The sequence below is a fragment of the Nicotiana tabacum genome, chromosome 20 (genome assembly GCF_000715075.1).
Source record: "Nicotiana tabacum cultivar K326 chromosome 20, ASM71507v2, whole genome shotgun sequence".
Taxonomy (NCBI): Eukaryota; Viridiplantae; Streptophyta; class Magnoliopsida; order Solanales; family Solanaceae; genus Nicotiana; species Nicotiana tabacum.
Window position 1 is genome coordinate 55853328 of NC_134099.1, and position 18661 is coordinate 55871988.

An 18661-nucleotide genomic window follows, 5' to 3' on the forward strand; every position below is an offset into this window, starting at 1 on the left:
GCTTCCACCAAGGGCACATTGATCGACAAATTTTTCATCATCTCAATAAACTTCTTGAATTGGTTTTCATTCTTTTCCTTTGTAAGTCTTTGAGGGTAAGGTGGAGTAGGCCTTGGCAAAGGAGCGTTGGCTTTAGGCATTACCATTTTCGGTATGTCTATCACGTGTTCCCTAGACGGGTTCATGTCATTTTGAGTCTCCTCCTCATTGTGATGAATATCAATTCGCACCTCACCATTCAAATTCTCTTCACTCACTTGCTCATTAACTATTGGATTATAGTTATTTTGCACTTCAACATCATCACTCACAACCTTTTTTTTTCTTGGAGGTACTTGCTTCACCACCTCTACCGTTCCTTGTGGTCACCGCCATTGCATGGATGGTATTGTTCCTACCCTTCAGGTTTACTACCGTGTCACTAGGTAGTGCCCCTTAGGGCGAGTGTTCAAAGCTTGCGAACTCTGGCCAAGTTGGACCTACAAGTTGCGGATCAAAGTATTATGGGATGCCAATTGGGTATCAAAGTCGGTGTTTTTCTTCATTATTTGCTCAAACATTGACTCAATCCATCCCATCTCATTGTTTGACGAGATAGGGCCTTGAGACAGAAATGGAGGCGGGTTGTTTGGTTGTTGATACATCGGAGGCCTCTGAAAGCCCGGACCCCGATTCCCTGGTTACCGTTATTCCAACCCCCTTAGTTATTGTTGCCACCCCAATTGTTATTGCCACTGCAATTCTGGTTGTTGTTCCCCTAATTGTTTGAGTTGTTGTTGTTATTGTTTCAATTTTCTTTGGACCTTGTTGCCCCAATTCTGATTATTCCCTTGCGATCTCCATTGTTGATTTGGAGCATTACCCCATTTTCCTTGATAGTTGCTGGCATACAAAACTTCCTCACTTTGATCATCATACGAGTCATCTTTGTTGTAGCCACTTCCACCTTGCTCATATTGATCTTGACTGTTTTGCATTTGTTGACCACGATGTCTTCTCTTGTTTACCAATAGATTAACCCCTTCCATTGCACGTACTTGTTTTGGCCCCTGAATCTGCTGAAGTTGTGCTTTGTCTAACTGGTTCATGGTTGTTGTCAACTCAGCTATGGCTTGTCCGTGGTCTTGAAGTTCCTTATGAAGATTTATGACATGAGGGTCCCCCTAAGGAATATTTTCTCGACTCTGCCAGGCTGAAGAAGTGTTAGCCATCTCATAAAGAATGTCACAGGCCTCGGCATAAGGCAGCTTCATAAAATTACCCCCTGTGTTTACCACACATTGATTGGTCGTGTTTATACCTAGATAAAATGTATGTTGGATCATTGCTTCAGTAATATCATTGTTAGGGCATTCCTTGACCATAGTTTTATATCTGTCCCAGATTTCACGAAGGGGTTCATTTGGCTCCTATTTAAAAGCTAAGATCTCATCCCTTAATGCAACCATATGTCTTGGTGAGAAACACTTGGCTATAAACTTGTCAGCCAACTCATCCCACATGGTGATGGAATGGTTGGGGAGTCGTTTGATCCAGTCCAAAGCTTTCCCTCTAAGTGAAAAAGGGAACAATCTTAGTCTCAATGCATCTTCCGACACATTTGTCTGTTTGCTTCCCCATCAGGTATCCACAAAGCCCTTTAGATGTTTATATGCATTCTGATGGGGAGCACTTGTGAAGTACCCTCTTTGCTCCAATAAGGACAATATGACAGTAGTAATCTGGAAATTGCCCACCCAAATCTGGGGTGGGACAATTGCACTTTCATAACCTTCATTTGGAAGCACCCGAGGAGCTGCTCGTAGAGGAGCCGGGGGAGGGTCTGGAATGTTTTCACTGGCCTGGCGGCCTCTCCTTTGATCTTGAGGTACTAGAGGCACCTCATATTCAACATTATCATCTACATCCTCCACCAGGAGAACATTTCCGAGAGGATCATTATTTTCCATTTTGTACCTGAATCGATTAACTCACACAAGTTAGTAAAATAGAAGGAAAGAAAAACAAGACACATAACTAGTCAGATAGATAGCCAAAACCGTTTAACTCCCCGGCAACGATGCCAAAAAGTGATCGGCTCCAACCCTGCACCACTATATAATGGCGAGGAGTGGTCGATGCAGCTTTTACCCGAAAGGTCGGGATCGATATCCACATCGAGTTAATATTGGTTGGGAGTTGGGTTTCTATCTAATCTAGCTATGCGTGTTGCTTTTAATTGCACTTATAACCATGCTTGGATTTGTTTCTATTCTATGTTTAATGATATTGATTGATGAAAATAATCTAAGTACAATGTTTTTGTAGGAGTTTTCTCAATTGATAAAAAGCACTAGGATAGTGACTTCCACCTAGGTGGGTATCTAACCGGTATCGAGAATTCAGAGCAAGCTTGTTATGATTGGAGTCGTGATATAACCATCACACATAAGTACTCACTCTATAACTCTCGGTAGTTTGAGTGACTTTGCCCAATTTGGCTTTCTCAAGTCCAAATGGGTGTTCATGCAATACGAATGATATTGGCTCAAGTCGGGTATTACTATCTCTAGGTTTAACCCTTTAATTGGGGATATCAATCTCTTGAATGCACCTTAATTCCTTGTTAGCCTAATTTTCCTAGACTTAGTCTCTCTTTCTCAAGAAGAGTCTAAGTCATAAAGGCACGAATCAATGTTTGCAACCACCAATTCTACAATTAAAGCATGAATCAAGCTAAATATCACTAACCCATAAACAATTAAGCCCTAAAATTCAAAACCCATTAAATACCAACACTAGGGTTGGGTCACAACCCTAGATAATGGGTTTAGCTACTCAAAATCAAGGTAGAAATCAAAGATGGAGATGAATTATAATCCATAAAAGTTGATTACAAGAACAAATCTAAGAATATAAACAAAAGCTACTCTAAAATTACTCTAAATGGTAAAGTACGGCTGTTTACGAGCTCACTCATACAAAATATAACCTAAAAATGTTAAAAAGATCTATTTATACCCAACAAAAATTACTGGAAAAAAATACCCCTACGAAGGTTCCGCTGTCAGCGGAATACTGGGTGCCTCAGCGCATGGACTTTCGTGGCCACGCGATAACAAGCACGGACCACATTTCTTCGATATTGCACTTGGACTGGGCTAGGTTTCGTGGACAGCATAAATCTACCACGTATGTATTAGCTTCTATTGCGGCCATGTAAAATGTCTGCGGACCGCGTTCCTCTCTTAGGTTCCGCTAGCAAAGTATCTGAACCTCTTTCACGCCGTCAGCAAAATTTGCACCGCGGCAACGCCAATGGATTCACGGCTACGCTTTTGTAGACGGTCAGCGGCAGTGTTAGCACTTGACTATAGTTTCTCTCAACATCACTTTCGCTATAGCATATTTTTAATCGCCTCATCGGAGGGTCTTACACGACCGCATAATAATAACGCTGACAGCGCTCCAGTTCCATTCTTTGGGCTTGTGCAAGTTCAACTCCGTTATGAGTTCATTTTGGCTTCTTTGCATCATTTTGACCAAAACTTGCAAGTAAGCACCTTAAGTTAGTTTTCGGGAATACTTTTACACATTTTCATCCAAAACCTAAGCAAAGGAGATCATAAGATAGGCTAAAAGCCATAGTTATCACATATACCCACTAGATATCTAGTCTAACCTCGAAGAAGCAGTGGCAAGGGGTCGACATCGACACTTACTAAGGGTCAAAATATAAAATATAGAAATCATAAGTAGGCATGAAATACAACAATAATAGTGAGGTAAGAAACAAAAATTTATAATTCTTAAACATAATATTACTTTAAAGTCTCCAACTATCACATGCCAAGTATTTGACACATAAGAACCACCAAGTAATTTCCTAATCTTTGATCAAGAAGAAATATCAAGTATAATCGGTCTCCGAGCAATATCACGCACGATTTATGCCAAGGTCGTACGGCCTGATCCAGAATAGTGTGTACACAACCAAGGGTCGAACGGTGCGAATCATAGACACATATAAATTACTGACGAGATGTTTGGCCAAATCCACAGGAAGAGAGAATACTCTACGAACTTCGATTAATGGCTACTACATAAGAATAATACTCAAAGAAGGCGTAATCTCCTCTAACAGTTAAGTAAACCGCCAAACCTCAAAGTAATGAAACTCAGTCTTTATAAATCATTTATCCAATTTCCATTATAATTTAAGTAATTAAACTAACATGTTGGGTGTGAATAATACAAGTAATAGATGGTAGAGTCCTAAAACTACCCAGATATAAGCACAATTTTAGCTACGTGCGGACTCTCGTCACATCAAGCGCACGTAGCACCAACAATTATTAGCAAACAACCATTTATAGCACCTACGTGGATAATTCCCTATTACATGGTTATGCAAGAGACTTATCTCGTTCCAAGTTTCTCTCCCCGGTCCACAATGCACACTAAACTCTTCAAGTCGGTGCCACGCAATCCGAAACTAGCCTAATGTAGTACAAACCAATCAATATATACTCAAAAGTTTATAATTTCACTATTAGAGTAATTATCCAACCTAAATTGAAAGGTTCCTAAAATACACCTCGGGCATATGTGCCCTGATTCTGGAAATTTTTATAAATAAATGTTACACATAACCTCACAAATAGAAATATATAATTTCTACTCAATTTCATTATCATATTCGTCGTCTAATTTTATTTTTATCAAAGCTTAGGTTTTATTTTCAACAAATTCCTATAATTTCCCTAATTTACAAGTTAAAATCTATCAAACATCCATGTATTAAACTCACATTAAGTAGTAATTACTTACCATGCAATGGTAGGTGAAAAATCCCTCTCCAAGAGCTCCAAAGTTGGATAACCCAAAGTGAAATAAGAGAAAATGAACCCAAGTCCCGATTTAAAACAAGTCACTGCCCAGTTGACCTTTCTTCGCAATAGCGGAAGAAGCCTCGCAATTGCGAAGGAAAAGTCGGCCCAGGCCCTAAAAACATTCATCGCAAATGCGAGGCAGTCTCGCGATCATGAAGGCTTGCCCAGCCTAGGCTTCGCGAATGCGGTTAGCCCTTCGCGACCGTGAAGAGCAAAGGTGGCTGATCTCCCCCCCCCCAGGCCTTTTATTCTACGCAAATACGGGCTTGTCTACGCAAAATGTGTAGACTACCGGTCCTAGACCTTCGTGAACACGACCCCTTGATCACGAACACGAAGGGAAAAATGCCTAGCCCCCAATTCGTTCTTTGCGATCGCAACTCCACCTTCGTGTTCGAGAAGAAAGAAACTAGAACAAGCAATAGCAGATTTTAAAACTTAGCTCCGGGTGGTCCAAAATGCACCCGAGCCACCTGGGACCCGGTCCAATTACACTAACAAGTCCATAAACAAAATATAGACCTGCTCAAATTCTCGAAACATGCAAAACAACACCAAAACGAAAAATCGCACCCAAAAACCAAATTGAATCAACTTATGAACTTCAAACTTTTCAACTAGCTCTGAACGCGTTGAATCTTACTTAGACAACTCGGAATGACACCAAATTTTGTGTACAAGTCATAAATCACCATACGGACCTAATCCCAGACTTCGAATCCCAAATGGAACTCGATAACAATGAAGTCTACATCAAACCAAATTTAAAGGACTTGAAAACATTAATGCGCCAACTTTCAACATTTAGCGCTAAAATGCTTCCAGATCACCTGAAACCCAATACAAACACATGCCTAAGTCCAAAATCATCATACCAACCTATTGGAACCATCAAATCCCAATTTCGAGGTCATTTACTCAAAATGTTGACTCAAGCCAAACTTGGTCATCTTAGGCCACTATTAAGGAACCAAGTATTCCGATTTCAACCAAAACCCTTACAAACCCAAACCAACCATCCCCGAAAGTCATAAAATAGTAAAGGTATACGAGGGGTTTTAATTTGGGGAATGGGGATCTAGAAAGCAAAACAACCAGTCGGTTCATTACATTCTCCACTTCTTAAGCAAACATTCGCCCTCGAACGGGTCTAGAATCATACCTGTAGTGCCGAATAAGTGTGGATATTTGCTCTGCATGTAGACCTCGATCTTCCAAGTCGCCTCCTGGGCTAGTTGACCCCTCCGCTAGAGCTTTATCGCAGAAATCTTCTTAGACATCAAGTGGCGATCCTACCTGTCAACAATGGCAACTGGCTCCTTCTCATAGCCCAAGCTCTTATCTAGCTGAACCATGATATAATCTAACACATGCAACCTGTCGGCATGATACATCGGAAGCATAGACACATGGAAAATCGGATGAAATCCCGATAGACTAGGAGGCAAAGCAAGCCCATAAGCTACCTCCCCAACTCGCCTCAACACGTCAAATAGGCCAATAAACCTTGGGCTCATCTTCCCTTCTTCCTGAACCTCATGATTCCATTCATCGGTGAGACTTTCAAGATAACCTTCTCGCCCACTAAAAATGATAAATCACACGCCTTCTGATCCGTGTCACACCTCCTTTTTACCTACACCCGCAAGGGCATAAGGGAGTTTTTTTTCAACTTAAAGTGACAATCGAAACGGGTATCATTTATTATTAAAAATTCAGAGTTGCCACTTGGGATAATTTATGGTGTCTCAAGTCACCGGTTCAAATCCCAAATCGAGGAAAAGATTGACTCTGTTTTACAGTCTGCGAACACAGAAATCCGGGTAAGGAATTCTGTTAACCCGGGAGAAGGTGTTAGGCATTTTCGAGTTCCGTGGTTCTAGCACGGTCGCTCAACTGTTATAATTGGCATATTATCTGATTTTAGTACATGTTTAAACTTATGTGCAAATTTTAACTTAAACCATTTTTATTCATTTTTTAAAGAAAATTGCAACGTTATTAAAACACGTTTCGAACCACGTCACATAAATGCACCCATGATTTTGACATATTTTAACATCGTTGAGATTTGGATTTGGGTCACATAAATGCGCACCCGAATTTAAGAATGTAATATTATTAAACTAACGCGCCTAAAGCAATTACGAATTTGCAACTTTGCGAGTACCATGGAAAATTCGCTAAATCGCGCGCCTTGATTTCTAAAAAAAATAAACAAGTTAATTAAACGAGGGCCGTGCATTTAAGACTTTTGTTTGTCACAGCACACCTCGAATTTCCATACAAAATGTGTGCCAAGAAACCAATAACGAGCATCACCAAGCGAAATAGAGTTGAGTTACTGAAACTTGATACACGAACTTCAAACAAGAATAATGGGGAATTGTGGCAAAAACAAATAATGGCACACCAGTTGATCTCCAATTTTCTCACTACTGCACAATCAACTAATAGCAAATAATAAGTTAAGAACTATGAGCTGAAAATTTACATGTAAGACACCGTACAACATAACACATTAAATACTAAAAAATAAGTAATCCAGTACGCTAAATACTATGCTAAATGAAAACAAGGAAGATAAATTTCTTATCACCTCAATTTAATATACATCCAATGATGAGTTCAAAAACAGTAACACCTAAATTTAATTTAAAAACCAAACTTTGATTCATGAGCTTCAACCATATGACAACAAACTTAAATATACTCCAAAAGACCAATCGGCACATGTTGTACAATTGTTTAAGCTAAAGCAAAAGCAAAAGCAAAAGGATACTATTATTTTAGTCGCTTTTAATATTTCGGGAAAAATTCAAAGTTATTTAAAACACGTCGTAAGGCACGCTACATAAATGCACCCGCGATCCACAATATATTTTATCTAACGTTGGGATTTGAATTTGGGTCACATAAATGCGCACCCGAGTTTAGGAAGGTAAATTATTAAATAGAATGCCTAAAGCAGCTACGCGTCTTTAAATTATTTTCCTATGTTAAGAATTATCAGTGTTTTTCAAGTCCATAGTACATTCACCTTTTCTCTAGGATAAAGACATGCTAATACATATTGACTATATCATGAAGTACTACTGACAAGAAAAATATAGCAACTTTGGAATATTATTTTTCAGTTTAAAATTCTATGCACTTATAAGTAACCAAAGGGAAACAATAGAAAACAAAAAAAAGGACAAGAGCAAGATCAAAGTTTTAATTAATTTATTCACATAGGCAAATAAGATACCAGTAGCGTCAAAGTCATCCAAAGGATAAACAAATAAACTAACATAAAAATGCGTACAAAAATAAAACAATACCAACCAGTAGTTCTCCTATTTCCCTTTGATCATTTCCTACATCACTGTTATTTCAATGTTCACGCCAAAATTACAAGACTTTCTACAAACTAATATTCAAAGTGTCAAAACAGCTTCTTTTAATAAATTAGCTAACACCCACTTCATTTTATTGATAATCTTTGATTTTCTCTACAACTTTCAAAGATGGTGTTCGTTTTAGGCAACGTCCAAAAGCAACAGCCTCTTTCAAAAATAGCCACGGAGAAAACTCAGCTTATTTTAACTCACACCAACTCTAGTTTAAGTAATTATGTTCTCTTCTCAAATCAATTACGTACTGATACTTCTTTTTCGAAATCATTCAAGCTCACGAACCACTGCCATCCAAATTAAAATTCAACTTCATATGAAATATTAGTAGGAATCTATAACTAAGAAAAAAGAAAGTTAAGAAATAAAACCCACTAAGTGAAATGGAATCGAAAGAGTGAATAGTAACTGAAGCTTGCAAACATTAGGCCTCCACTTCAACAACAATAGGCCTCCACTTCATTCATTTTTAACTGGATATTTACATACATCGAGTTTACATACATCGAGTTTCAGGACATGTACCTGGTATGTAGAACAAAAAAATGGGGTAAGCAATCAGCAACAGCAAACAGCAAAATACAGCAGCAGTTAGCCCAACACAGTAACTTCAACACCTCAATCCAGAAATCCCAGCAACACGGAGAAAACCAGTAAAAATGGAGAAGAAAAATAGTCCGGAAATCTCTCTTTGTTTTCTCTTTCTAGCTTTGAACTCTCTCTGGTGTTCTTCCGCTCTCAATATTTCAGAAAATTTGGTTCTATCTTTTTTACTCTCTCCAAAATGAATTTTGCCCCTGTATATCCAGTGTATCCAAAGTGTATATCAAGTGTATATCGCTCTCTCCGCCCCCTTCTTTTTTCTTCTCCTCCTTCAGGTCTATGTGTTCTCCTTTTAAACTTCCAGCCTCTCTCCCTTTCCAGCTCCTCTTTTCCTTTACAATTGTATTATTTTAGCCTTTTGAAATGCTCCTCCCATGTGCACCCCTTCAAACTTTTATCATTAGCCCATGTTCTCTCTGAATTCCCACCTCTAAAGGTACTTAAGGGCTGTTACTTCCCACTACTGATCCTTCTTTTCAATTTTCTTTCTAATTAAAATAAAATACAAGTTTAAATTTAACCTTGGCCAAATTATCCTATAAATATTAATTAACTCTAAGTAGTTATTATCACTAATAACTAAATACCAAATTAAAATAAAATCACACAATTTTGACATTAAACACCAAAATGCGAAGTACGTTATTTTGTGATTTTTTCATTTTTTTTTTTTTTTGTAAAACAAATATTTACTTGGCTAATCCTAATTGCAAAATTAAATCCTAGATGCAAATGCGACATATTTTTTGTATTTTCATTAGTTTAACAAATAAATGTGCACAGAAAATGCAAACAATAACAGAAAACACCACGACAATCCACAAATTGCAAGCAACGGAAAAATTATTTTATTTGAATTTTTGGGGAGTGATTCTCATAGGGCAAAAATCACGTGCTCACAGCTGCCCCTCTTTGCCCGAAAACACAAAGAGTTTTTGTGCAAAGATAAAGTGAGCGAATACGAACGATTTTTGCCTGTTTGAACACTCCGTGGGAAACCGAACCTCTACTTCGAAGGTTTACTACATATCCCTGGATAAAAGGGAATCAGGTCAATATAGTTCGGGAAGTTTTGGTAGCTGGGACTACAATGGGACTGTGATTTTGTTGTTACTGCTATTGCATGCTGCTGCTACTGCTTGCCGACCTCCTTATTACACTATGCTATAAGAAAACAATAAGCTAGACTAAACTATGAATTACAAACTCCTATATCTTCAGCTTGATCTTGCATCTCTTGTTGCCTTGCTGTCTTGTTGATTTGTGTTTCCTCCGTTGTTTCTTTACTTCTGGCTCGACTTGTGGTCTTCCTTCTGATTTCTGCTGGGGGTTTTTGTTGTAACCCTCCGCTTTACTGACTTCAAACTTCAATGTATTCCTTTGTTATATGGGCGGGCTCCCAACTTCGAAACTTGAAATGTAAAGACTGAAATGTATTCCTATGTTATATGGGCGGGCTCCCAACTTCAAAACTTGAAATGTAAAAACTGAAATGTATTCCTCTGTTATATGGGCGGGCTCCCAACTTCAAAACTTGAAAAATGTAAAGACTGAAATGTATTCCTCTGTTATATGGGCGGGCCCCCAACTTCAAAACTTGAAATGTAAAGACTGAAATGTATTCCTCTGTTATATGGGCGGGCTCCCAACTTCAAAACTTGAAATGTATTCCCTGCTCTCCAAGCGGGCTCGTGACTGCTAGACTTGAAATGTATTCCCTGCTCTCCAGGCGGGCTCCTGACAGCTGAAAATTGACTTGCTTCTCCATATTCTCCTAGCGGGTCCCTGATTTCAACAAAAATAGACAAAACAAAGAAAATTTTCTTCCCCAGTTTGGTAGCTGGGCGCATATGTGAGTGTTAAACTAAATCATATTACCAAATATTGCTAAGAATTTGAAAGCTATGTCCCATTATCCAGGGGGGTCCGGACAACTCTTAACTAAATGACATTTTTAAATCTAAGCTATATCTTTTAAAGGTATGACTTCCGCTAAATCTTGTTATCTAAGAGGGTCTTAAACTACTCCCCATTATCTAGGAGGGTCCTGACAACTCTTAACTAAACGACAATTTTAAATCTAAGTTATATCTTCTAAAGGTGTTACTTCCGCTAAATCTTGCTATCTAAAAGGGTCAGTCTTAAACTATTCCTCATTATCCGGGAGGGTCCTGACAACTCTTAATTAAACGACAATTTTAAAGATGAATTATATCTACTGAAGGTATGTCTTATGCTAAATCTTGTTATCCAAGCCAGTTTTAAACTATGTCCCATTATCCAGGAGGGTCCTGACAATCAAAAATCAAGTCTTATCTTAAGAGTGACAATTTTACGGCTAAACTATATTACCCTACAACAGAACTTATGCTAAATCTTGTTATCTAATGGAAATCTTAAAGCTAGGTCTCATTATTCAGGAGGGTCCTGAAAACTCCTAATTGAATCCTATCTTAAACATGCAATCTTTGAAACCAACTTATATTCCTTTGGGGTACATTTATGCTAGATTTTTCTATTTATAATTGTTTCGTTTTTTTAAACTAGGTCCGATTTTCTAGGAGGGTCATGACAACTCCTAGCTGAATTCTATCTACAGAAAAAAAAAATTGAAACCAACTTATATTCTTTTGGGGTACATTTATGCTAGATGTTACTACTCATGATTGTTTTGAATTTTAAACTAAGTCCCACTTTCCAGGAAGGTCCTGAAAATTTCAAATTAAATCTCACCTTAAGAGTGACAACTTCAAAGCTAAATAATATTTCCTAAAGGTAAAACTTACGCTAAATCTTATTTTCTATGAAGGTCTTAGAACTAAATTCCATTGTCCAGGAGGGTCCTGAACGCTTAAAACTAAATCCCATTATCCAGGAGGGTCCTGAAGAGCCGAGAATGAACTTACCTGAGCCATGCTTTCTTTTTGGAGGATCTCTGCAGAACAGATAAAATTCTTTGCCTCTGAACCATGCTTTTCCTCATTGAGGGTTCCTACAGATCGAACAAATTTTCCTTTCCCCTTCTCCAACCGCCTTTGTGCTGACAAAATTTGGGCATGACACTTGAAAAAAAAAATTCAAACTTCCAAGCTTTGATTTGGACACAATTTTTGTCCCTGTTTCAAACAAAGAAAACGTGTGAGTTTATAAATATGGTGGTTGGTTTGTGGCCTTGACTTTGAGGGAGATTTCTCCTTTACTTCCTATGATAACTTTGGTTTCAACTTGAAAGACCTTGCCTGTTTATTGATTGACCACTTTCTCTGTCCCCCTTATCACAAAAAATACCTCTGATCCATTCAGACCCAATACCTTCTATCTGTTGCATTGCTCATGAACTGACATCTACCAAACCTTTGTGTTTCACATGATCCCCACGGTATATTGATTATTACCAACTTCAATGCACACATTGTTCTTTCCCGATTTAAATCACTGGCCTTGGTCTTGAGGTCTATTGCTCCATTGCTTGCCATGATAGCTTTGATTTTTGCATGGAAGATCTTGCTTGTCACTGGTTTACCACCTTTTTTTTTCCTTGTATTTCACATGGATCCCAACGCATGTTGATTGTTACCAACTCAGTGTATATGTTGTTCTTCCTTTACTTAAACCACTGGCCCTGGCCTTGAGGTCTACTGCTCCCTCGCTTGCCATCATAACTTTGATTTCTGCTTGGAAGACCTCGCTTACCACTAGTTAACCACTTTTGTCAATCTTAACACAGAAGATACATTTGATCCGTTCACCTAACACCCTCTATTTGTTGCATTGTCTATGGATTGATATGTACCAAAGCTTTGTATTTCACAAGGATCCCAAAGCAAGTTGATTGTTACCAGTTCAGTGCGCTTGTTGTTCTTTACTGACTTATGATGCTTTGATGTGCTAGCCAGATCTCATTTTGTGCACTTGGAAAGTTGGTGGCAAATTTTGAAGTCATTTCTCACTTGTTTGGACCAAACAGACTCAGAAAAAGGAAGTAAACACGACAAAAAAACAGAGTAAAGGACAAGGGAAAGAGATGATTCCTAAAAAGAAAACTACAAATGAGAAACCTATCAGATTGGATAGCAAGTCTAACGACCATGACATGCACATGTGGCCTATTCTGTCAAACAAGTCTTATGTTCAACTATTGTTGTACCCTCTAAGCCGTGAAACTGGGCTTCAATGCTCCGATTATCCAATCTGATTTACAATCCTTATTCGCCTTGTAGTGCCCAAAGGGTTTTCACCATCAAGCCTCTCTCATTTGATTCTTTCTATCAACTTTCGTCGCCTCAAGGTGCCCGTGAAGGTTTTCACCAATAAGACTCTCTCATTTTTATTACTCTCAACTCCCATAGCCTTACGGTGCCTGTGAGGGTTTTCACCAATAAGGCTCTCTCATTTTCATTACTTTTCCTGCGTGGACCAGAGTGTTACCCTGATATGAATCACCTTTATTTGCTCGACTTGGCATCTCTCGAAAACTGATCGGAAGGTCTTTATTTGGACTTTAATGTGGGATTTTGGATGGGGTTAGAAAGAAAGAGTATCAAAGGCTCAAAACAGTTCGACATGAGTTTAAAATTACAACTTTTGGAATCAGATTTCTTAAAGCAAACACAACTTCTGCCCCAGTTTCTTTGCTTGGGGACTTTTGGATTTTTTTTTATGGGCCGAACCGTGAGGCTGCCTATGTATCCTTAAAAGGAATTAGGTTGAACGTAGTTCATGTTATAGGAATTACTTTGTTGTTGTGATTTTCTCTTTTCTCTTTCTTTTCTTTCTCTTTTTTGCTTTCTTTTTCTCCTTTTTGCTTTCTTTTTCTCTTTTTGTTGTTTTTTTTCTTTTTTTTTCTTATCATTCTTTTCGTTCTCTTTTTTTTTTCTTTTTTTTCATTTTTCTTCTCTCCCTTTTTGTTCTTTTCTTTTCTCCTTTTCCTTTACTTATCTTTCACGCTTGTGTTTCTGATCTTTGCTATTGATTCCGAAAGAGGGGTATGAAAGAAAATAAACAAGGCTCAAATGGGTAACGAAAGGTAAGGTGTTTAGATAGCAGAACAAAATGCCTTCGTCATTCCAATCTTCAAAACATGCCAAGTACAAACAACACAATTAAACAAACCAAGGAAAATATTCGTAACATCTTTTGATTGCGCCAGCCTTGATGACCATATCCACACATTCGCCCTCTACATCTGTTAAGTACGAAGCACCATTGGACAACACTCTCATTACGATGAACGACCCCTACAAATTTGGGGCAAACTTGCTTTTAGCTTCAACCTGATGCGGCAGGATGCGTTTCAACAGTATTTCTTTTTGTTCTACCTGCCCCAGTTTCATAATTCGGGCTTGAAGTGATCTCAAAATGCCTTTACTTTTTTTTCAAATGTCCCTATCATCTTCAAATTGTTTCATTGCTTCATGACTAAACTAACTTTTTAAGACCAGGCTGAGAATTATGCGTGCATGTCATGTCACTAGAGTCAATAGGAAAAGAACTATAAAAAGAAAAGAGAACGAAACAAAAATGACTAAAAATAACAGAGAACAGAAAGTTGCATTAGACAGATGGTGAAAGGGTTTGAACAACAAAACAAGCAAACTAAACTAGGGTTACAAACCTAGAAAAAACCTAGACAACACTAGACGGGCTACTATGACTAAACAAACTAGAAAAAATAAAAGGATAGAAGGGTTTGAGTCACCAGACAATATCTGGATTACAACCCTGAAATAACCCGGACAATAGAAATGACAACAAAATAAACCACCAAAACTCCTCCTCGGCTAACCAAGAAAGGAGCATCTTTCCAATTGCCAAGCTCGGCATCTTAGCCACTGAATTCCGCATCAACATTACTAGGACCTTCACAAACTTCCATCATATTGTTCTTAACAAATTGCTTTTGGGTTCCCTTTGCTGCCTCGTTCTTAAGATCAACCTCTGATAGCACTGAAAACTTTGCAGCGCGTGGACCTTCGAGGATCTCAGAAGAATTTTCATATTCCTTTTCAAAACAAATCATACTCACCATATGCGTCTCATTACGAGCAGGCGATGAACTTTGGTTAGTGTCTGCTGCATCTGGATTTTGCACGACAATGTCACCTGCATCAATAAGCTTCTGAATTGCTTTCTTCATATTCCAACACTTCTCTATGTCATGCCCCGAGCAATATGCGCACCTTTGAGAAAAATCAAACTTCTTTGACAGAGGGTTTGACATTTTTATATGAATCGGCTTCAACATGTCCAATTGGTTCAACTTTTGGAACAAAATGACATATGATTCTCCAATAGGTGTGAAAGCCTTTTCTTTTTTCAGCTCTCATTCTTAAATGCTTGATTGGGCCGAAAACCTGATCCAGGGGGTTTTCGATAGGCTCGTGGGGGTGGATAGGCATTTTGTGGAGCTGGGTACTGAGAGAGTGATGTACGATTTTGGGAGTTCCGTGGAGAGAAGTGGCATTGGGGAGGATCATCTGGTACATCAGGATATCCCCGGGGATGATATCGAGGATGGAAGTGTTGATCGGGAAAGCCCATCGATCATCTTTTCGGTTTCTCTTTCTTCCACCCGAGCTTACTGGGATGTTCTGAATGTCTTTCGAATAGCTCATGATTTTACCTAATTTGATTCCCTCTTCTACCATCTCCCCTATTTTTAACACATCATTGAAAGGCTTTCCCAAGGCTGGGATCAAATGACTGAAGTAGGTGGGCCCCTGGGCTTTTAGGAAGAGCTCAACCATTTCTTCTTCACCGATCGGGGTATTGACTCGAGCAGCCTGCTCCCTCCATCTGAGTCCAAATTCTCTAAAGCTTTCCTCCGACTTCTTTTCCATTCTGGATAGGGAAGAGCGGTCTGGGGTAACGCCCGATCTGTATTGAAAGTATCGAACAAAATCTTGAGCCATGTCACCCAATGTAGGCCAATTACCAACATCTTGACGATTATGCCATTCCAAAGCTACCCCAGTCAGGCTCTCACTGAAGTACGCCATCAACAAATCATCTTTCTCGCCAACACTTCTCATTTTACTGCAATAATCCCTCAAATGGGCTACTGGATCTTCACACCCATCATACAAGTTAAACTTTGGCACTTTAAACCCCGCGGGCAGGCGAACGTCAGGGGACACAGACAGTTCTTTGTAGGACATGCTGCACTGATCTTCCCTTCCTTGTTTGTTCTTCGAGGATTGTTCTATGCCTTCCAGCCTCCTGGGTATCCCCTCTTTCCTTTCTCTTCCTGTGAACCTTTCATTTTCAATATACAACTTATCCCGAGGGCTCTATTTGTATGAGTTGGGAACTTTGTGGGCAACCTCTGAGGGGTAATATCGGGCATCGTGAGCTTTGAGTGGGTGCTCATTGTTGGGGATGGTGGAAAAGACAGGAGGGCAATTTTTAGGAAAGGTAATTGGAAGATGAGTGACGGAGCTACTAGGGTGGTTGGGAAAGCCATGGTAAGCGGGTGAATCTGGAGAGTATGGGGATCATTTGGCACTGTAACCGGTGTTAGGGTAAGGGTAGCATTTAGGAAGCTAGTTGGTGGGGGGGTAGTGCCCTCCCAGTCATCCAGGCCTGATACATGTCCTTCATGTGTTGTCTTAACATCCTCACCTCTTCAACCAACCCCTTATCTTGTTCAACCAACTACTTTCGGGCACCGGTATCAACCAACTCAGTTCTGTTATTGTTTGTCATTGCCTTTTGACTTTGTGTTGTGAAGAAGACTTACCACTTTAAAAACCAAAAACCAACCACCCTTCTGCTCTTGAATATAACAAAAGGAAACCATCATGCGTTAGGGCATTTAACATAAGATAATCTCACTTCATGTGCAATGCACGTAGCCACAGTTATTGGTTCTAAAATGACTTCGAGGGTACAAAGGTCAGTTGCCATCATCCCATTTTGTTCATTTCAACCTCTCTTTTCTTTGTTTTTCTGGTACTTCTTAGCTCGCTCATTTTCCTTCCCCTTTTTCTTTCTGATTATCGCTCTTTTTCTTCCTTCTCATTTCTCACATCCCATGATTTCACCTTTTTTCTCTCTTTTTCCGTTTCCCTTTTTTCTTTCTTTTAACAGTAAAAAAAAGTGATTCGATCGAACCCTATGTAGGTTGCCTACGTATCATGACCCCGCATGAATCAGATCTTTGCGTAGTTCTGGAAGAACGGGAATAAAGTAAACAAACTGACATTCTCCTTTTTTTTACCTCCACAACTACTCTAATGAGAAAAGATAAATAAAACTAGCAAATCCTTTTTTTTAATAGACTTAACGTTCTTTGACCTATTCTAAACTCAAGCTTAACGGACATGTTTTTTTTATCCTTTTGAAACAAATATTCTATTAAGGAAATATCCTAGAAGAGAAAAATATTTTTTTTTGATTCTTTTTTTTTAGGAAAAAAATCTAAAGAATAAACCACAGAATATTATTTTGAATTTTCCTTTGATATCTTGACGCAATATTTTGAAACAAGCAAAAAAAATATTTTTGGGATTCAATTTTGATTGCCTAAAAGAGAAACTCTGAAAATAAATCAAAGATAAAGTATGTTGTCTTTTATTTCTTCTATGTACAATATCCTAAAGTTCTAACGAAAAGAATTTTTTTTCATTTTTTACTAATTTCCCAAAGAAACTTCTCAAAAGAAAATCTTTTTGGATTTTGAATTAACACCTTAAATAAAGCTTTTAAAGAAATACTAAAAGAAAATTCTCTTCTTTTTTTTTGAATTTTGGTCCTACTATACTTAAAGGAAATATAAAAACAATTCATTTTAAGTCTTATATATTTATTGCCTAAAGGAAAAACAACCTCAAAATTTTTTCTTTTTTTTCATTTCTAGAATTAGTAATCTAAAGAAAACTTATAACGGAAATATAAAATGCAATATCTCTTCTTCTTTTTTTTTGATTTTTGAGTTACAGCACATTTTTCAAATATAAAGAAGAAAATACAATAACAAAAGACTTGACATTACTGTACAAAACTAGAAAGTAAAAGACGACATAAAATGAAGAACGGACTCAAAACATAAAAATAAAACAAATCTCCTTAAGCAACACCTGATTGAGCGATCCTGACTGGATGGTCACGAGGTGTCTGGAATGCTCAAACTCCGGCAAATAAATCCACACCATTATGAGAAAATTTTAAACCAACACTATGTGAGACAATAACACTCCCTACTGGACACATGCACGACATGATTGAGGCTATTTTTGCAAAATGGCTTATTTGGCCAAAAGGTGGCTAGAAGTGCAAAATTTGGCTAAGACCCCGCAAAGCCAAGAACATAATATTTACTAGTAATACCGGACCCTATGTAGGTTGCATACGTATCCCGCCTAGAGAGACGAGAATCATGTTCGCGTAGTTCGGGCTGATAGGATACGGGCAAGAAGTAAAAATAACAACTAATTTAGAGAAAATATGTTTTTTTTTCTCTCTTTTTTTTGAAAAAATGATGAAACATGTAAACTCTTTTTTTTTTATTTTCTTTTTCCTTTTTTTTTATTTTTGATTTTTGAAAAATGATGAAAAAGTATAAAAATCTTTTGAATTTTCCAAGCTCTTTTTTTTTCTTTTCTCTTAACAAAATGTAACCGAAAACATAATTAGACCCCACTCGCTTTTTCTTCACACTTCACCCTCTCTTTTTTTTCTTTTTTTTTATTTTTTTTTTCTTTTTTTTTCATTTTCCCTCAACTATCATTAGTCCGCCAAATGACCCTTTTACCCTCGAAGAAATGCAACATGTAGCACATAAGATGCATCAAG